Consider the following 23,059-nt stretch of genomic DNA (forward strand, 5'->3'; position numbering starts at 1 on the left):
AAGAATTCATCTACTGCCCACTTGTCTCACTTCCTTTCTTATCACGTACAAACGGGACTTCTTTACAGACATCCTGAAAGACGTGTTTCTCCATTGTGGCTCCAACCTTCTCATGTGGTGTGTCTCCTGCCCTGCTCTCCGTCCTTTGGTTTACTCCTGCCCACTTCCTCAAAACAGGTCTTAAAGTATCTATTCCTGTTGAAAGCCTTTCCGTGCCCCACCTGCCAGGTCTAGTTTATTTGCTCTTCCTCCTGGTTCCCAGAACATTCTTTGTATAACCCAGCATACACTGCCTCAGGCAGGGAGCTCACATTTGCAACTGGGCCACCTAAGACACGATTAGGAAGATGGTAGCTAGTTCAAGCCTGGAAGATGCTTTCCGCAAAATATCAAGACCTGACACTAGGAAAACTGAGAAATATCAGTAGTTCCAAGTTTAAACTTTTTCTATTATAGCTTTATGTTGGTCTGCTAATACTTTTGGGTATTAATATTCACTCCCAGTTAGTGCCTTCAGTTTATTCTCTGATTGAAGATCACACTGCATTGCATGGTCATGACGGTATTTGAAGAGTTGAAGGAAGGCTGATTAAATGAGAGTAGGCTTTCAAATTGAAAGAGAGAAGGGAAAATGGGGGAAAGTAAGTATTCCAATAAGCTTTTAAAAAATCAACAAAGATAATTATTTCTGCAAAATGTGAAGAGCCTCACCACTTAGTTAAATTTTTAGTTATCAGCTGAATTATTTAAACCAAGAAATTTGAGCTTGGTTCTATTTTCATACAAGAAGCAAACCAGCAAAATAGGTCTTTAGAATTATCACAAATAATAAAAGAAAAAAAGAATGTATTAATCTCATCCAATCCACTCATTACTATAATGTCATTAAGTAGATATCACACACATATATGGGTGATTACTGTCATGTAAGCATTTGTAGTTTAAAATAAAATTAGAACTACTACATACAACACTCAGCATGTTGTATACTGGGTCTTTCTCTGTATACCCGGTCTTTAAAATCACCACCAGCACCCTGGTGGTCAAAAGATTAGAGTTGAAACTCAATCCATGCCATTAACTATGGAATCCTAGGTTAGTAAATTAACCACTCTGGGTCTCCATTCCCTCATTTGTAAACTGAGAAGAGACTAGATGAGTGATTTTTCAAACATTTTATTAATGGACAGAACTCCCTTCTTCTCCCCAAAGGAAATTTTCCTGAGAATCCTACTAGAGAAAATCTAAAACGTAACAGCTCTGATGAAGGCACCATGAAGATTTGGTCTCTCCCTTCTGCCTCCAAGCATACCCCATAGGTCTGGGACAGAGTGCTGGAAAACTCGTAGCACAAGTGACCCTTTGGGTCTTTTGCAACAACTCCAGCAGGTCCTTGGGTGGTCTGGTGAGTAATAATGAAACCAAGGTAGGTCTGCTAAGCTGAGTGCTCACCTCAGCCCAGGTGAAAAATAACACATTTCTTCCACTAACTCAGAAAGTAGAAGGGGAAATTTGCCCGGAAGTGGCCTAGGAAGAATCTGTCCCCACCTCCCTGATGATGACGTTGAGCCCTTGACCAGCGTTTCCAGCTGCTTACCTGTCTTGCTCCTCACCCAGTTTCTCCAAAATCACCCCCTGCTGGATCTGTCCCCTGAGCTCACTTGACCTCACCTTCCTCCACCCCATGGCTCTCAACACCTGCAGCAGGTAGCTCTGATTCAAGAAACCTAGGTTACTCTCACTGGGAAACTCAGATTCCTCAAAGACAATGGAAGGAGCATGACAATTTTATGACCCCAAATCTCTTCATCCCCTCCCGGGTCTTACTCAATTAAAATGGCTCAGGGCTTTGCTTTATCTTTCACCCACATTCAAAGATGCAATGCAGATAATACTTAATTCTCTTCACTCAAATCCTAAGACAAAGTGAGAAAGTGCTTTCAAAATTAAATTTGGCTCATTTTAACTCTTTGGGGAAAAAAAGAGAGAAAAATCTCATTTGGTTTCTTCTATAACTTGTTTCAAAATTTGCCAAGGACTCACCACAGAACTACTGCGGTGAAAAAAAATCTATTCACCCACAAAATTTCCAGTTTTCAGCACCCACAGCCCAGTCAGCAGTTGGTGCTACACGGATCACCCTGGGATTCACTTGTAAAACCCTCAAACGCAAAAAAAAAAAACTTTCAGAGAGCAAATATGGAGTTCCCTTCAAGCTCAAGGAATTATAATTCTCGTGCCTTTATCTGTCCACTGTCTAAATGTTTACCTGTCCCTTCAACATTATGCACATCCCAGACATTGTCTTACAGGCCTGTATTTAAAAAGTGAGAAGACAAAGAAAGCATTCCAGTGGCCTCCTGGGTGATCGCCATCCAGCCTGACTGCAACGACCTTGATCTCCTCCAACCTTCCCTTCCTGCGCCTTCAAAAACCTCTTCTGGGGCTCAGCAGTCGCTCCTTCCACAGGGTCAAGAGATGAGGGGATGTTGAACTCCAGATCCTGGACTTCCGGTTCTAATGAGGTTTGTTGGGGCTCATTTAGTCAGTAAACAACAGGTAGGGAGTTCTGCCGAGCTGCTGCTTGCTGGGATGATGAAGTAACAGACTCTTACTCACCGACTTCCCCTTGCTAAAGTGCTAGCTCACCGCAGGATTCATGCTGTGCCCCGTGGGAATGGAGGAAAGGGTTGTTTTTCAATAATACATGAGCCCAGAAAGCCCTAGAAATGAATGTTTAAAGGCAACTGGAAATGAGGAATGGGAAAGAGCAGGCTGTCACATAAGTGATGAGGGTGTCAGATAAAAGAGCTTTCTTGGAACTTACGTATATTCTGCTAAGAATTTCATTACGCAAACTGACTTCTCTCCTGTGAACATGCCTACTTTCTGGGTGGATTTCATACTTAGAAATCCTGAAACAGGAAGAGTAGCAAATATAGCCCTTTCTGTAAACAGGCAAGGAGAGGAAAATTTAAAAATGAAACAGGAGAACATTGATCAAATGAGTGAGTGTGTGTGTGTGTTTTATCGCTTCTTTGTTTCTACTCCTTCATTCTTCAATATTTATTTCTCACAAATTGCCCCCACTGCATTGGTAAGCATTTCAAGGCAATGATCTTTTTTCCTGAAAATTTAATTGCCAATCTTTTTATCTCAGTAGTAGAGGACAACATAATTTCCACATCAATTTTTCAACATTTCAGGAAATAAATGGCTCTAGAGAACACTTTCACAGATCACTGAATTTAATGCTTTCACGCCAACTTTCACTCTTAAATTAAATGCCTTGCTTATTATAAACTTCCTTTCCTTCTTTAGTAAAATATACAAGCAGAATTTAAACATTTCCTGATAGCTAAAGATCATAATTAGGAGGAAATATTTTACCACGGTGTGTAGGATGGTGAGTTTGTCCACAGCAAACAGTTCAGGTTTTCCTCCACCCAGACCTGGCAACAGTCACCCACTCTCCCAGCCGGTCATTCACTGACAGCCTGGGTAAACTGTCTCTGTTTTGAGCCAGTCACCGCTTCTCTACCTTTCCACCAGGCTATGCTTCCCTTATTTAACTTTCTTTTGTATTGCTTGATTTTGCTCTATGTCTGCCCTGTCCTCTCGGCTTCTTCCCCAGCTCTTCTCTTCTTTCGGAGCTCCCAAGCCGGCTGCAGCAGACAGGCGTGCTGCCCGGCTCCACTCTAAGTGACAATTTCACCACATTAAGGTACAGGCGTTTCTGAAAGTTCGCTTTGTATCACTTTGTGCTCTTAGGAAAGACCTACAGTAGTACCTGTTTTTACTCACCTAAAGAAATCCGAAGAGGATTTTTGATTTTACAAAAAAAGGCAAAACGTGAAAATAGTGTTCAGTGTTAGTTTCACAGTGAGCAGTGACAGAGGCAGCTCGGACCCTGAGCAGGGAGAGGGGGCCCCCGTGCCAAGCTCCTTCCCCTAGAACCACACTCAGCACCTCAACACTAAGCCGCCACAGGTTTGCGCTGTGTTTGTGAGCATCTGTGCTTCGTCTTGATTTATCTTGTGTATCCATTAGCACGATGTGTCCTAAGGTAATTGCTTCTTCACTTTGTGACATTTCAGTTTATGACAAGCTTTGTAGGAACCCCTGCTTTCAGACTGCGAGGAAAACCTGTATTTAGGTCCCCGCTCACTTTTTTTTTTTAATTTTATTTATCTTAGCTGTCAGAAGTGCTCTCTTTCCCTCCCTCATCACCTCCCAGTTTAAGGTTTGGCGCTATTCTGAGAATGAAAAATTGCCCCCAAACCACCCTCCTGATCATCCAGACTCTGCGGTAATTTCCAGATAGGAGACAAGGAGTTGACAGATGGAGAAATCAGAGCTGGTGGCCTTTCTCTTAAGAACACACTAATGACAAAAAGAGATGGAATAGTCACATTTGGACATGAATTAGAATTTTTGCTCTAAAAATGAAAAGCCAATTATAAAATATAAGAAGTGAATTCAGCAGAATATATGCTACCCAAACCTGGAAGTTGCATCTAGTCTCCTAAACTGGTGACCCTCGGTGAGACAGCAATGCTCATTGGGCTCCATCCTCCAATGGTCCCTCCCCAGCTATGTCCACCCTCCATCCTTAGGGAGCGCCGTCTTGGTACTGTATTTCCTCCTTTTAAAGGAAGCACATCAGAGGACTGTGGGAGCCTGTTTCCCCCAAGCTACCAAAACTGCACTTGACAACAGCTTGTTGAAAATAGACAAAAATGCCAAGTTTTCATTTGCCTACTCAAACGTCCGAGCTACCTTCCTAGGGAAATGTCAGTTTCGATTACATTTGAATTATACACTTCAGAGCAGAGGAGGAGGAGGTGCATCTGAGAGGTTTTCATTCATTTCCACATTTCAGTTCCTGTAAATGCTAAACAGACATAACGACACTTCATCAGGCACACCTGAGAAATAAGTTAACTCTTCTAGCTAAACTATCCTGGAGCAGTGTTAGTATATGATAATATCTTTTAAGGAGTTAATTTTCAAATTCCTTTAATGAATATAATCACCCACCAACATTTTTCTCCACCTCCCAGCCGATGACTTTAATTAATTCTTTCATGGAAAGTGAACACACTCTGGTCCCTGGATGAGTTGGGAAACAGGTTTCCTAGCCTGCAAGGTACCAGGTAAACAGCTGTATGGAGCTATGCCCACCCTCCCCTGCCCGAGCCACAGGTGGTCTGAGGAACCCGGCTAATGCAGTGCTGGCTGACTGGGGGGTTCTCAGAGAAGCATGCTGGACTCGATTCCCACAGAAAATGCACAAACTTTTTCAACTCAAATTTTAGATCGAACAACCACATTTCATTCCACCCTGGAAGGTAACGCTGCTTTATCAGGAAGACACGCAGCTCACCTCACCTAGGGCCAAATCAGGCAAAGCTGAACAGCTCGACTAACAGGTTCAAACACCAGGAAGGGGGCAGGAGTTTGACTACCAAAACCAGCACTTTTTTGTTTGTCGTCACAACAGTGCCAGTAGACAGCAAGCTGTCAGACCTTGACAAAGGTTTTGGAAGGCAAAGACCTTATACACGGTCAGAAATATTACAAATTTCAATACAATACAATACAATTCCACATCATAGAACAATCTTAAATGAACATTTAGTAGAACCGTCTCACTGTGAAAGGCTGATGGTAAGTGAGAAGCTGCAGATTCCTTCTGGAGTCTATGACCAAGAAGGATTTACAATCAACCAAGTTTGGAGCCACAAAAGCTGGTTGGCTCAGTTCAGCTTCAACGATCTACTGTATTAGTTTGCTAAAGGTGCTGTAACAAAGCACAGCAAGCTGACTGGCTAAAACAATGGAAATTTTATTGTCTCACAGTTCTGGAGGCTGTAAATCCAAGATCAAGGTGTTGGCAAGGTTGAATCCTCCTGCACTCTGTGAGAAAGAATCTATCTGTTCCATACCTTTCACCTAACTTCTGGTGCTTTCTGGAAATCTTTGGTGTTGTTGGTTCACAAACACATTGCCCTGATTTCTGCCTTAATTGTTACATGATATTCTCCCTATATGACAACATTGTCCCTTTTTATAGGGACATCAGTCAAATAGATTAGGGCCCACCCTAATGACCTCATCTTACCATCTACATCTGCACAGAGTCTATTTCTCAATAAGGTCACGTTTGGAAGTACTGAGGGTTAGAGTTTCAACATATGAATTTTGAAGGGGCACAATTCAGCCCCTAACATCTGCTCAAGAGATGGATGCTAAGGTCCCAGGGGGAGGCAGTAATGCAAATCATGATAGAAACCTACTTGTCAGCTGGCCACTGAGTGTGTGTGGAGACACAGTTGAAACAGACACACAAATGAGTAACTGTGTGGAGCTTTTCATACCCTAACTTTGGTTTAAAATCCATGTGTTTATCACATTCCACACTTAGAAATGAGCTTCACTTCATCTGAATACATTCAAAAGAATGTGCAAATTTCCCTCCACTTACTTCCACCATAATCCTGCACAGGTCAATACGGTTGGGCGTTTTAGACCAACAGTTCAAGAGTGTCAACATGGCATCAAACACACACTCTGCTCAGCACAGAGACAGTAAGAAAAAGCTTGCACTAAGGCCTTTATATATGGTATTTTCTTTCTTCACACACACAAAATATAGGTTTACTGAGGGTAAAATACTTAAAGCATTATCAAAAGATGGTTTTGAACTCCAAATAATACATGTAAATACATGTAAGAGTGTAAAGAGCAATCCCTTCGCTCTGCTGGGTATGAGCTGAATTTAGTGAGTCCCTTCCAAAGAAAAAGGGAAATGGCAACTCTTCAGTCTAGAAACCCAATGAGCATGATCTTAGCCAAGTGATCGAATTAACGTCACCGACGCGAAGTCACATGGGCCCCCGTCACGTCACCTCCGATTCTTGGTGATGAGAAGGGCATTTCCTCCGTGGTTTTCTGCCCCTAAACCCATAACCTAGTCGAATCATGAGGAAAACATCAGACAAACTTCAAATTGAGGAACATTCTATAAAACATCTGACCAATACTTTCAAAACTATCAAGAGAATGAAAAACAAGGAAAGACTGAGAAACTATCACAGAACAGAGGAAGCCAAGGAGACATGAGACTAAATGCAACGGGGTGTCCTGGGTGAGATCCTGGAAACAGCAAAAGGACACTGGGGAAAGACCGATGAAATCTAAATATAGTCTGCAGTTCAGTTAATAGGAACGTAGCAATGTCGGTTACTTAGCTTTGACAAATACACCACAGTCATGTAAGATAATGATATGAGGGGAAACGCAGAGCCAGAGGAAGGATATGTGGGACTCTCTATGCTCTCTTTGTGACTTTTCTGCAAACCTAAAATGATTCCAAAATAAATAGTTTATTATGAAAATATATGTGTATACCTACAGGCCATTATGGAGCAGAACATCAAAGTCTCAATTCCTATAATATTCGTGAAGCTTAAATATAAAACCACATTTAAAATCCTGTATCTAATAGAGAGTCTGAGGTATAATACTTCAAATTTGAACAAAAAAGTAACAACGTGCTGCTACTTGTTGACTCTGTTAAGACTTAAAAGTTTTTCTGTGTTCCAGAATGTTAAAGGGTCATGGACCATGTCATGTAGGATTATTCCTGACACAAAACATACTGAAACTCCCGGCTCATAAAACTAAGGCTCTTATGCTTGAGATAATTCAAAATATATCTTCTATCACATGGCACCATTACTCATCCTGAACCAAACAAAAAAAAAAAAATCCCAGTGGGTTTTTAAGTGCAGCTTTCTGTCCCCGATCCTGAGAGAAGTTCAGTTGAATGGCTTATCATTAAAGCTAGCTCTGGGAACCACAGTAGAGTTTACACATTTTTTTCTTGAATCTCTGGTCCTCAGTTTTCTCATAGTTGTTCAAAATTCAAAGCTCTAGTTGTTTAGATTCTGTAGAACACTTTGTTTACACATATATGAAGAATACTAAATAAAAAGGATTTATTTCAGGGAATTTTAAAAAGAAATAAAGCAGACATCCTCTCTAAAGGTGATGAGGCATAAACTAACAGAGCATCACACTCAAGACCAGAGGGAGAAATAATTTTTATGTTGAAGAAGTAAACAGAAGAAAAAATATTTCTGTGGAGAATCTACTCCATTGCCTGCACCATTGCAACTTTAATTTCCACGGGTATTTCAGCCTTTCCTAATCCCACAGTCCAGCTGCCTGTTTGGGACCTTGAAGTTGGTTCCTTTAGCCCAGTCATCATCTACACCTATAACAAAGTAGAAAGGCTGCCTTCTCCAGTCTCACCAACATTAGGTCATAAAAATACCTGAATAAGGCACTTCTGACCCAGACCACAAATAATGCAAATTATGATTCCAGATGTCCCACCTCCTTCCCAATTAGTGCCGCTCACACACTTCAAACTCCCTGGGTATCACCCATGTTTCTCCCAAATATCATTTGGTAAGCAAATATCTGAAAGCAAAGTCCTTCTCCATAGCCCCTCACTCACCCTGTAGAATTTCTCTAAGGATACATCTACACCCCTAAATATCATCCATGTTACCAAGACCTGAAAAATTCCCAGGATCCAGTTACTGCTGTCTTCTGTCTCTCCCTTCCAACCATCCAACAAGCAATTGCTTACTGAGAAGCTATATATTTGAGTTTCTGCCAACATACAAATGCTACCAAATCAAGAAGAAATTGTCTACTTCCTATTTTCATAGAATTGGGTTTCTTTTCAAAGTTCCCTAGGAACTGATGAATAGGACAAAACACCACCACCCAAAGTTGTTCTTAATCTGATCTTCAGACCCTATGAGTGTTTTGTGTTCCATGGAAAGAGGGAATTATTGTCGCAGATGAGATTAAGGTTGCTAATCAGTTGACCTTAAGAAAAATATCTTGAATTGTACAGGTGGCCCCAGTATAATCACTTAAATGGGAAAGAGGGAGGTAGGAGGGTCAAAACCAGAGAGATGGCAGTATGAGACAGACTCAGCTGACTATTGCTGGCTTTGAAGATGAAGGAAGTTCCAAGAGCCAAGGAACACAGGCAGCCTCTAGAAGGTAGAAAAGGCAAGAAAACATATTCTCCCCTAGAACCTCCAAAAAAGAATGAGTCTTGCCAACACCTTGACTTTAGCCCAATGAGAACGATGTCAGACTTCTGACCTCCAGAGGTAATAAACTGTGTTGTTTAAGCCACTAAGTTTGTGGTAATTTGCTATAGAAGTAATAGGGAACTAATAGGCATAATTATAATTATTTTAAAGTTCTACTCTGTTCATTGAATTATCTTTTTCTTCCAGAATTAATCATTGTATTTTCATCTTGCTGCTTTTCTACCATGCTGGCAATCCTCCTTAAATGTTTCAGATTCTTTGTTAAATGTTCATATTTAGAAATACAGCCTGGCAATATAAGACTTAGTGTAGTTCTGTTTCCTCTTGCCTGATTGGCAGTACTGAATCCTAGCTCTGTGCACATAGCCAAGAAGTAGCAATGGAAAAACTCTCTTTGGAGTGCAAATGTTCACACTCACCACCTTTGTGGTAGAATATCTGAAAAACTGGCCACCAATGATCTCTACCATTCATATCTATGCATGCTGTATGAGTGAGGGTTCTCCAGAGAAGTAGAACCAATCAGATATTTTGGAGAGAGAGAGAGAGAGAAAGAGAGAGAGAGACAAAGGGATTTATTATATGAAATTGGCTCACATGATTTTGGAGGTTGAGAAATCCCAAGACCTGTGGTCAGCAAGCTGGAGACCCAGGAGAGCTGATGTGCAGTTTCAGTCTAAATTCAACAGTCTGGGGACCAAGTGAACCAAAAGTGTAAGTCCCAGTCCAAAAGCAGGTAAGCTCGTGAGTCAAGAAGAGCCAATGTTTCAGTCTGAGTTCAAAGGCCAGAAAAGACAATGTCCCAGCTCAGCAATCAAGCAGGAGAGGTTCCTTCTTAATGCATCTTTTTTGTTCTACTCAGGCCTTCAACTGATTGGATGAGGCCCACCTACATTAAGGAAGGCCATTTGCTTTACTCAGTGGACCAATTCGAATGCTAATCTCACCCAGAAACACCTCCACAGGCACACCCAAAGTGATGTTGATCCAAATGTCTGGCACACCATGGCCCAGTCAAATTGACATGTAAAACTAACTATTATCTATGCCATTTCTCTCATCAAATGGTAGAGTTTTTCTCATCTTCTTGAACATGGCCTAGCCTTGTGACTTGTGATGACACATGGAATAGGGTTGAAGTGATGCTGTGTGACCTTGCGCATTCAACTCTAATGCTAGAACTCAACTGCTATGTAAGGAAGTTTGGGTTAGGCTATAGAATGATGAGAGATAATGTGGAGAAAGAGAGGCCCACTGAGCCCACAGACATTGCAGATACTCCAGTTGAAGCACCAGACACATGAGTGAAGCCATCTTGGTTGTTTCAGCACCTTGAGCTCCCAACAGAATGTAATTAAGTCAGTCAACACCAGGTCAAGGAGAAGAACCATGCAGTGGAGCCCAGCCGACTCACATAATCCTGAGGGGGGAACAAATGAATTGTTATCTTTAAGCCACTAAGCTTTAAGTTCTTTGTTATTCAGTAATAGACAATTGAAGCATCTTTCATGTCTAAATGGGAAAGGCTTTAGTCTTGGGTGTCAACTCCCCTCTAAGATTGCTAACTAAACATATGCCACCAGTTTAGTGGACAATTCTCTGGGTTTTTCTCCCTGGGCAGCACATGTTGCTGCAGTCACTCTACATGATTAAGAATAGAAATGCCCAGTTGGGGAGGGTATAGCTCAGTGGTTGAGAACATGCTTAGCATGCCCCAGGTCCTGGGTACAATCCCCAGTACCTCCGTTAATAAGGAAATAAACAAACAAATAAATAAACCTAATTACCTTCCCCCCCCCAAAAAAAGAGTGGAAAAGCCCTGAGCAAGGGTAGTAGAAAGCACGTGGTGTCACCTCCTTCAGTCAGTCATCTCTCCTGTAGCTGACCTTCCCAATTTTCTCTACATATTTATAGACCCTGAGCATGAAGCCCCTCTGGGGCTCTATCAGTAAGAACAATTTCTCCCTCCCCCATGGTGTTCTGTGTACATGTTCTGGACTGTAACCTCCTCTGCTCTCTCATCCATCAAAATGATCTTTGTGTCTCCCATAAAAGGATCAAAATCACTAACTATCCTAGGGCTCTTCATCTCATTTTCAGAGTTCTTACGGATTTCTTCCTGTTGTACTTAATGTCATTCCAGTGGAATTGGAGTAAATGAGGACTTATCTACATGTATTCAGTCCACCTGCTTGAGCTAAAAATGAAAATATTAGATAATTATAATAATAATAATAATAACTCCAATAGTCAACACTGGTTAAAGAGTGGTAAAAATCAGTACTTCTGTATGTTATTGCCAGGATTGCCAACTGATAAGGTAATTTGGTCACATGAGCATAAATAACAGGAACACCTGGCCCACCTAAGCTCTGCATTCTCCAGAAATGGACCTAATTAAAGGACTTGAGACCTCTTCTCTGTTGTGGGATCTTGCCCAATTTGCCAGGTGGACTGGTCCATAGTAACTCCCTGACCAAACCAGGCTGGGATTAAGGTACCTCTAAGACCTTTCCTCTTGGAATTAAATCCAATCACTTGTTATTAGTAGAAACACAGAAGTTTGGAGAGGTGTGTTCACTCCAGGGAGAAAAAAAGCTGACCAACAAATAATGAAATGAGGCCGACCACTGAGCCTTGGAGAGACATGGATTCAGAAAAAGCCCTGGGACATTTAAGTCCCTGGTTTCAGCCATCCAGATGTGCAGTCCCTTCCTACTGTTACATGCATGATCATTTGAATCTAAAAAATCCTCCCTTTATTTCTAAGCTAGTCAATGACACTTGAAAACAAATAGCTCCTGAATAATATTTGTATCAAAAGTCATTTAAAGAGAGATTTACAAATTTTCACCCACTAATTTCTTCCGTAGACTTTTCTCCTAATAGAACAGTCAAAACCCTGGAAGAATCTATGTGCATAAAATAATATGCATGACAGTATTTGTCTCATTTGTAATAATAAAATATAAAATAGAATCCAGATAGCCAGTTATATGGGGATTGTTAAATAAATTATATATTTCATAACCAATATCTTTAAGAGTGCTGTGAGTCCACTGAATATGGTGCATATTTACTTTGCTTCCAGATTTTTTCCTATTATAAACATAACTAACATTTATAACATTAAGTTTTAAAAAGTCAGGATACATTACATGTATAACATGATTACAACTGTTCTAAAAAATATGTGCTGGAAAAAAGTCTAGAAGGAAATAAACCAAAATTACAGTGTGAATAATACATGCTAAAGCTTCTGGCACCATTTTACATTTTTACAGCAAGCAATCATTGGAAAATGTTAGAAAATTAATAGTTATCCATTGCATAATTGAAGAATACAGTCCTTTCTTTCTTTCAAACCTCATAAGAGCAGGAAGTTGAGAGGATATTTTAGTCATACAGTGGTATAAATATTATATTCTAATTTATTAAATTCTTAATCACCATATAAAGATGCAAATCATAGGCAGTCCACTGCTCTTTGGTGTTCAGTTAACCTATTTGTGCTTTGCAGAAGCAAAATGCAAATTGTGATCACTACTGGACAAGGTTCACATTGTCCACGCTATTATTGTTTTCTTAATCACACAGTTAACCACCCAGGGTGACCAGTTTTTCAATGTCACATAATCATTCCATTGGCGTAATTACATGTTCTCCAGTTCCATTTTTAATCAGCTTTTCAAGGGAAGCAGAAATTCAACAACTGGAGCCAGTTTTCTTTTGCCATGTGAGTCCACAACTGAATAAAATCTTCTCTCTGTCCAACAATTTTTAGCAACTTCCAAATGATTTTTTTAAAAGTCAAGAATTATTTAATAGTAGTGCAACATGCTCATCATTGTTTTAAAAAAGAAGAAAGGGAAAAAAAGGAAGAATCTCCACCCAGCAATTAATACTTATGATACCTGTGAGTCATTTCCCCAGAAGAGACTAACAAAGGAAAATGCTAGCCAACTTTTCAGGAGACTCAAATTACTGCTCTAGAATTATTAAAGTAGTTATTACAAGTTAATTGAGTATCAGTTGATTATACAAAGGAACATTTACTGAGTCTTTTCAGAGTACAGAGATTAAATTCAGCAAGCAGCTAGCTATTCAAATAGCAATTTTTCTTTTAACTTCCACCTCAATGTCTAACTGTCCTACCTAAGACCTGCTCACTCAAGTCAGTTAATACACACCTATTTAGTGCTTATTTACACCAGGTACACGGCGGAGAGCCAGAGGATGCTGACTTCCCATCATTCTCTGATGTCCCCATTTGCATTCAGGATCTCACATAAACTAATACTCACACACTGATTTTTTTTTAATTTTTAATTTTACTTTTTAGGAAGTGTAGTTGATTTACAATGTTGGTTTTAGATGTACAGCAAATTGCTTCAATTATACACATATGTACATATATTTTTCAGACTTTTTCCATTATAGCTTATTTTAAGATAATGAATATAGTTCCCTGCGCTGCACAATAGGTCCTTGTCATTTATCTGTTTTATATATAGTAGTGTGTATCTGTTATTCCCAAACTCCTAGTTTATCCCTCCCTCCCCTTTCCCCTTTAATAACCATAATTTTATCTATGTTTGTGAGCCTATTTCTGGTTTGTAAATAAAATTAGTATCTTTCTTTTTTAGAATCCACATATAAGTGATATTATACATTTGTCTTTTGCTATCTGATTTACTTCACTTAGTATCATAATCTCTTGGTCCATCCATGTTGCTGCAAATGGCATTATTTAATTCTTTTTATGGCTGAGTAGTATTCCATTGCATAAGTGTACCACAGCTTCTTTATCCAGTCATCGTCGTGGACATTTAGGTTGTTTCCATTTCCTGACTGCTGTAAATAGTGCTGCTATGAACATTGGGCTGCATGTGTCTTTTCAAATTAGAGTTTTCTCCAGATCCTGTATCATATGGTAAGTTTATTTTTAATATTTTAAGGAACCTCTATACTGTCCTCCATAGTAGTTGCACCAATTTACATTTCCACCAACAGCTCACATGGTGCTTTTTGATGGAGCTTTGGCACCTGCTATGGGCCTATGCCCCCAGAGAGATCAGAATCATGTCTGTAGACTTAGCACTTGAGAACTACCTCTCAGTCCTTTGAGAAGCTTTTTCATTATTAAGGGGCTAAAATTTAAAACAACTGCAGCCTTGGGCTGCACAATGCCATATTCACCCAGAGTCAGGCTACCTGTGTATAAGGAAGCAAATGAGAAAGTGAGTAGAGTGTGGATATTTTTCAAGAGCACCAGGTTTTTCTTCCTGTTCTTCTGCCAACTTAATATTCTGTAAGTTATCAAGAAAATCTTGCATCTTCTAAAATAATCATAATCTTTTTCTCTCCCAAGGAAGTGGTTTGTACCTAATCAATTCCTCATCTATGTCAACTAGGTTGGGGTTTTGAATTGAAGTAAGATTGAAAGACTCAGATTGAGAGCAAATTAAGAAGCTTATATATAACTAACAGCTAATGTAGTTATAGAAAAATGCATGCTAATATATCTAACTTTGTATTTATCAAATATGATAAGAAGGTTTTAACTCAGAGGACAAACATGTTTCTATGTTCTGTAAGCTATGTTGTCTGATACTCTGCCTATGAAGACAATAGGAACATGGAGACATCACCACCACCACAAGTATAACACCAGTGGAGCCCAGATGTGGAGAGAAATGGTCCTGATGACAATATTCCCACTCCTGCTCCATCCAGCAAGCAAGTGAAACAGAGCAAAAGCAAGACAGAAGTCACACATACAGATGGCCAACAGGCACATGAAAAGATGCTCAACATCGCTAATTATTAGAGAAATGCAAATCAGAACTACAATGAGGTCACCTCACACCAATCAGAATGGCCATCATCAAAAAGTCTACAAATGATAAATGCTGGAGAGGGTGTGGAGAAAAGGGAACCCTCCTGCACTGTTTGTGGGAATGTAAATTGGTGCAGCCACTATGGAGGACTGTTCCTTAAAAAACTAAAAATAGACTTACCATATGATCCATCAATCCCACTCCTGGGCATATATCCAGAGAAAACTCTAATTTGAAAAAATACATACACCCTAGTGTTCATAACAGGACTATTTAAAATGGCCAAGACATGGAAACAACACAAATGTCCATTGACAGATGACTGGATAAAGAAGTTGTGGTATATTTATACAATGGACTACTACACAGCCATAAAGAATTAAATAATGCCATTTTCAGCAACACAGATGGACCTAGAGATTATCATACATAGTGAAGTTAAGTCAGACAAAGAAAGACACATATGTTATCACTCACATGTAGAAACTTTAAAATGATACAAATGAACTTATTCACAAAACAGAAATAGACACACAGACATAAAAAACAAACTTATGGTTACTTAAGGGGAAAGTATGGGAGGGATAAATTATAAGTTTGGGATTAAGATACACACTGCTATATAAATATAATAGATACGTAACAAGGACCTACTTGCATAGCACAGGGAACTATATTCAATATCTCATAATAACTTACAATGGAAAAGAATCTGAAAAAGAATACGTATATATATTTGTATAACTGAATCACTTTGCTGTACACTTGAAACTAATACAACATTGTAAATCAATTATACTTCAATTAAAAAAAAAGACAGAAGTCACACTATATATAGTCTTTCATAACCTGTCTCGGAAGTGACAACCCAGCACTTTTGCCATAGTCTTCTCATTAAAAGCAAATCACTAAATCCGGTGAACACGCTAAGTGAGGAGCTTGCCCAAGAGCATAAATACCAGGAGATGGGCATCACTGGGGGCCAGTTCAGAAGCTGCCTACATAGAACAAAAAAGCAGACTGAGCTCACATGAGCTGATCTGTTTTGTAGGAAGAGAGAATATTTGTTTTCTCCATCATAACTGGGGAGGGTGCAGGTGAGGGTGGATTACTCTCATGGGTGATGACAAGTTGCAAGATTAGGCCCAACAGCATTTTAAAAAAATCTCTGTGAAGAATGAGGAAAAGTCATCTGCCAAAGGAGAAGATGTGATGGCTTAGGGGCAAGAGGAAGGCATGAAAGAACAACCTGAGTGAATGGGAAAGAACATCTAGAGAAACACAAAACTATCAAGCAATGCCAATTAAAAGTTTAAAATAACCTGAACTAAAAAAAAAAAAAAACCAGTCCGCTCAATTGTGTGATTTTCTCCAGCACCTCTCAGCTGCCAGGGTACTAACTCAGAGAAAGTGGCAAGAGATATAATGCCAGCTCTGGGGTAGAAAAAAAATTCTCATCCACGTATGAGTGTTGCCAAGAAATAATAGTGTGAATTATATTCATTTATATTTCTCTCCATCTGATTCTTCAAACCCACCCTGCCCAGCAGGTATCTTTCTACCGAGCAGGCCAACAAATTAAATAGCCTGGCATGTGAGCTTTTGATACAGCTCCCTCAGACCTGCAGTTCATGCTGATCCCCTGGTTTTGTTCCTCTCTGCACTCTATATAGCTGCTCAAGGGGAAAAAGTCTCCAGGACTTCAAAGGAGATCTGTAACATGGAAAAGACCCAGGGGCTCTGTCTGTACATTGCAGACAAATGTTGATGATAATGACCTTTAAAATACTGTTAGATCTTCCACCTTAAAAGTGGCTGTTTAAATCTAGCTAACAACTCTGATGGGAAACATATACCACTTATGTAAAGTGTATTCCTCTACATTTTTAAGATACTCAGAAAGAAGCTGGCTGTTTGTTTGTTTGGTTGGTTGATTAGTTGGTTGGTTGGCTGGGTTTAAATTCACAGAAAAGACAAACCACATAAATGAAGCAAGACCAGCACTTTTCCCCACCAAATGCACATTTGTATTACTCAGCTTGGGATGCCATAATAAAATACCATAGATGGGTGGCTTCAATCACATTTATTTCTCATAGTTCTAGAAGCAGCTGGAAGTCCAAGATCAGGGTGCCAGCCTGGTTGGATTCTGGTGAGAGTCATTTTCCGAATTTTCAGATGGCTGCTTTCTCACTGTGTCCTCACATGGTAGGAAGAAAGGCTCTCTGGTGGCTCTTATAAAGACACTAATCCTATTGGATCAGGGCCCCATCCTTATGACTTCATTTAACCTCAATTACTTCCTTTCTCCAAAAACAGTCACACTGGGTGTTAGGACCTCAACGTATGAATTTGAGGGGCACACAGACATTCAGTCCATAACGACATTTCTGTTGAGATGATCAGCTCATCCCAGTTCGTCTAGCACTTTCCTGGTCTTAGCTTTGAAAATCCTGGGAAACTCCTCAGTCCTGGGAAAAGTAGGATGGTTAGTTACCTTAATTAGCCTGCAAACCCTCTCAGGAGTGGTCCAGCAGCAAGGCTGTACCTGAGAGAACAGTAGGGCTGATCTTGTTGGAACATGTCCTGATCCTCAGCCCAACCCCAAACTATAGCCCCTGCCTGACAACCCTGGCACCTTATGCAAAGCTGACGGGACTGCCTAGAAAGAAACACTCTCTCAGCTTAACATTGTTTTCATTTCAGAGTTCTTCAAGCCCAACAGAAAAGATTTATTGCATGCTTATCATTTGCACAGTACAGTACCAGACATGGCTGGGGACACTGAAGTATAAAAAAAAGTAGTCCTGCCCTCAAGGAACTTAATTATAAATATAACAAAATTTGTGGGATAAAAAAGTCAAACAATAATAAAACTAACATGACAAGACATGCATTAAAAATATATATATATATCACCAAACAGAATATGATTAATTGCAAACATGACCTTGGGAAATTAGTGGCTTTTAGAGGGAAGAAGTTTTGGGTTGTTCTGGTTTTGTTTTCTACTCAACAAAGGTAGCATTTTTAATGACCTGCTACCATTGGTTGAACAAAGCAGAGGAGAGAAATGGGTGTCACTTTAGACAACTTTTCAAGCTTGAAAACTGTGAACACAAGCTTTTAAGCAAGACACAATGCGTCCCAGTGTCATCGCTGCTGAATACGTGCTAGCTGTTGGGAAATTTGTCAGCTGAAAAATCAAGATAATCTACCTCTATCTTAGAGCTGGTGAGAGAATTAATGAAATGAGATTCATGGTTACTTAACACATCACCTTGTGTATGTCAAATTCTCGATAAATAGTTGCTATGATGATTTGTGTAATTATTAATATGATGCACGCACATGTATTATTTCCTCTTCTCACATTTCGCAATTACTTTAATCTGGAAAATCTGATGCAATTCAAATTTTATATTAACTCACAAATGCTGCTTCATTGTCCCTGTAGATTTAAAAGATAGCGAGGAGTTTTGCATGTTCTTGTCTGAATGTGTCTTCATTCAAACTGCTCTTCACACTGAAATTGCCAAGGTCTTGTGTAATGCTAAAATGGGTGTGGCCAGCAATGCATTTAAAAGTGATTTATGTTTATGAACTTGTCTTACCCCTTTTTGCTATCATATTAGTTATCTATTGCTGCATAACAAGTTACTCCCAAAATGTACCAACTTAAAACAACACACATTTCTTATCTCATAGCTTCTATGGGCTGGGATCTGGGCACGGTTTTACTGCACCCATTCATTTCAGGATTCCTCATGGGCTGCAGTCAAGGTGTACACTGGGCTGTGGCTCAGATGGAAAAAAAATCTGCTTCCAAGCTCACGTGATGGCTTCCAGGATTTGGTTCCCCGAAGTTGGTTGAACTTAGGATCCCAGTTCCTCACAGCTACTGGTCACAGGCCACCCTGAGTTCCTTGTTACATTGGCCTCTCCATCACGGCAGCTTGCTTCATCAATGTGTTCAAGCCAAGAAGGCAACGAAGACAGCCAACTAGCAACATGAAAGTCACAATGCTTTGTAACCTATTTCTCAAGGAGGCATCCCCTGGCCTTTGCCATAGTCTGTTGGTTGGAAGCAAGTCACCAGGTTTGGCCAAACCTCAAGGGGTAAGGGTAACACAAGGCCATGGAATCAGGAAATGGTGATCATTGTGGGCCCTCTGAGAAGCCAGCGGACCACAGGTACCTCTTAGAGGCACACAGTCACAACTGAACAGCAATAAAGCTGAATGACACAAATAGCAGTGAACAGCCAATTGATGCAACAAAATGTGCAGAGTTACAGAAACAACAGAGGCAGAGCCACAAGCCCTCTTCTTGAGCCAGCTGCCCTATTGATTCATCACGTTCATCAGAACTAGACCACTTCGGTGGTCAATATTTTCTGTTATATGTAATCTTCAATATTTCTTCAAAATTATATTATATATCTTTTACCAAAATTTGAGTAAGGTTGAGTTTGCCAGAACTGAATCTTAATAATTTGAGGAGTCTCACCATCCACGTTAGATGGATCCCATGATCAAGAGAACACCTTCTGGAAACTTGCTCCAAGTCACAAAAAGTAAATCAAATTAGGCTGCATGTTCTGGGCCAAGTGACTTTACCACTGAACCTCAGTTTTCCTTCAGAAATGTAAATGCTTTTCCAGATAATCTCTCAGGCTCCTTCTAACTCCAAGATGGCCCCAAGGTTTTACAGCCATTAGTCCAAATATTGTTGTGTGTTAAGGAATCTTTCCCAAAATCCAAGAGCCAACCACCAAAGAAGTTGCAGCACTGGGAGTGAGAATAGAGGGCCATTTGAAATTCAGAGTTTCCAAAAGCTTCATCTGCAAAGCAGAGCTCAATCCCATTCCTCATTTTGCCACCCAGGAAGCTAATGAAAATTATCAAAGCCTTTCAGCGGTTGCATGAGCATCTGGCAACAACAGGGCCACATCAAAACCTGAAAAAGACTGAAGTTGGGGAGGGAGAAGGGGAACGGGCTCGAAGATATTTCCAAGTGGAAATGCACTGAGCCAGTGGGGCATCCTCGATCTCTCCCAAGAGGACCTGCTGACTTGGCGTTAGCCATAGTGGGTGCACAATGGGTCCTGGCTGACCGAACAAATAAGAAAATGAATTTTCTGTATGCTGGACATGAGATCTGTCGTCTGTCAGGTGCATATTCACAAGAAACCAAATACGTTAAGAGGAGCAAATAGTCATCAACAGTCCGTTGACTCACTGAACTCAGAAATGCCATGCAAACCTACAAGAGAAAGAAAACTGTCTTCGGTAAGTGGCCTGGTGAGGTTGGACTCAGAACACAAGGAGTAAGATTAATAGGAAGTTTAATGCTGTTGAGCTATGGCCTCTGGAACAGGGAAAGGGGCATCAGTTGGGTCCTTGGCACTTGAGGTTTCTTGATGAAAACTTGCTTTCTCTGGATGGTGTTTAGATGGTTAACACCCTGTCTGCCTTGTGACTCCCCTTTTATCCAAGCTTCCAAGTGGGCTGAACCTCCCTGCAGAAAGACGGTGTAACACAGCTAATAAAGGATGCTTTCACTGGGTTAGAGGGTCCAAAGAGCCATTCTGTCTCTTTTAAGAATCCTTTGTATAATATTATTTTAATCCCACATCAGCTGATTTCAAAGGGAAATTCTCACTGGAAAATCTGCTTTCCCAAATTCCAGATAATCAGGAAATGACAGTCCCCAAGGACAAACAGTAGTACTGAGCACCTACAGTGAGCTGAACCTTTGGGCAAGTCTGCATTTTTTTTTTTTTATGAAGAACCAGAAAACAGCAATCATAGCATAGAGACCCTGTAACATGTCTTTCCTACCAGTTCATAGAACATCTCATTGATAAATGGCTCCATTTGGCAATGAAAAGAGGTCAAGAAGATGATCTCAGGCATGTAAGGAGTGTATAGTCAAAATCTCACGATTTGTGTGACCACATGACAAAGCGATCCCTTGTTTGAGCCTTCTCTATAATGAGAAAAAAAAAAAAGGGTAGAAATTTTTCTGCCCAATTTAATTACATCTGTATGATTACTTTTCTTATACGCACATGAGCAATAAAAGCTAATGGAAAGTGGCTATTGTAATAAAATTTCCATAGTGTGTCTTTATTTCCTACAAAGTTATATAAAAATGGGTCTAGTCCTTTTGCTGGGACCATTTGCAAGCCTGCGGGCAATTACACAGAGTGTATTTGAGTCACCACACAAATCTCCTAATGGCAGCCTGGCCCTGAGCCAAGCTTTAAGTCAAGCCTCAGGGAATTCAAATTTAAAAGTCAGCTGCATTAGAGGCAGTGATTCAGTTTGGAGAAGAGATCTCCTTTCGTGATTTATTACAGCCAGTGCTTTCAGTACATTTAAAAGATGATCTGGTTTGGTTGCATCTTCAAGGGAGCAGCATGGCATAAAATGAAAAACATCTGAATCAGGAGTTACCAGAAAGGAGAGACTTGATTAGAGCTTGAATTATGTGGACAGCACATCATTTTTCTTAGAAATAGATCTTCAAACGGCCCAGAATCTGCAAAACTGAGCTTCATTTTCAATCTCCACTATCTAACTTGTGACTGATGGGTCTGTTTTTGCCAAGTATTTTTAAATGACTAAAAAAAAATTAGTTCCCTAAGTGAAAAGTAATCATTTAGTATCAAAAATAAACAGATGACTTAAAATATTAATCTTACCAGTGCTTATAATCTATGAGAAAGTTGTATTTACTCTCAAAGAGAACTCCAAATCTTTCTCCTGTCTGTAACCCAGGAGAATTTTCACTAAGACTTATGACCTGAGGGATTCGCCCTGGTTTTCCTCAATTTATGTCTTCTATCTCAGCCTTTGATGTCTTCTATCTCAGCTGGAGACAGATGAGTGAATCAGTAAATCTTTTCAAAATATTTATGGTCTTTAACACTCAATTAAGATTCAGAGAAAAAAATCGGAGCTACCGTTCTATTAAGAGCAAAGTAGTTTAGAAAAAATATCATTTCTGTAAAACTAAATCTATCTATATGTGTGTTTTCCTTACTAATATATTTGGTAGGGAAAAAAAAAAACACTACCATGAACTTCAAGTCCATTTCCCACTCGTGTCTTCATTTTTATATTTTATTGCATTCTGCAGCAGTTTTGCAACCAGCTGTATCAAGAGTTTCTAAGAGGAATGTAAACAAGGACTTTGCAGTGACTTGGGCTAGAACGCATGAATTTAACTGGGAGCAAAAATCTCCACTGAGCTATCCCAAGATGAATGGTCAAGCTACATTCCAAATCTCTGCCAAGTTCTTCCTGGCAAGCACATCAGGAAATGAAATCTACCCACCAGAAAGGAACCAGGAAGAGATTTCATCTACCTTTAGGAAAACATCAGTTCCATCGCATAATAAACTAAATAGTATTGTTATCATCTTGTATATATATGTAATGAGAACATTTTGAGATACTAACTAAGTTTATTTTTTCTGGGCTCTGTGGCCTTGTCGCCCTCCCCCCAACTCAGGCTGTGACACTGCTTCAGAAAAGGAGTAAGTCGGAAGGACACAGGGATCAACTTCACTCATTTATTCATACATTATTTTGTCCAACAAATTTTTATTGAGCACCGTCTATATGCAAGACCCTGTCCTCAGTGCTGAAAATAATCTTTATCTTCATAGACTTTTATATTTTGGTAGGGAGAAGTCAATGAACAAACCTTTTTTTTTTTAAAGATCAACTGATGAAAATATGATGGAGAGCAATAAAACCAGTTAATGGGATAGAGAAGGACAGAAGGACAGAAGGTAGGCTCAGGCTTTGAGTTTCAGAGGCCTCGGTCCAGGCCTAAAACACTTAGGAGCAGTACTCAGCCCGAGGTTATTTTTCTGACCCCAAGATGAGATGCTGTCTTCTCAGGCAAGAAGAAGAAGGAAAAAGAAAGATTTAGAGTTAATAAGGAGAACTCGAAGCTAGGGCATGCCTGAGACCCTCATGTCCTTCCTGTCCCCCAGAGGACACCGTTCCTGGAAGTCAATAGATCCTGGGAAAACTAGGACCTCAGATGTGACTGACTGGT

Source organism: Vicugna pacos, chromosome 3 (assembly GCF_048564905.1).
Source record: "Vicugna pacos chromosome 3, VicPac4, whole genome shotgun sequence".
NCBI lineage: Eukaryota > Metazoa > Chordata > Mammalia > Artiodactyla > Camelidae > Vicugna > Vicugna pacos.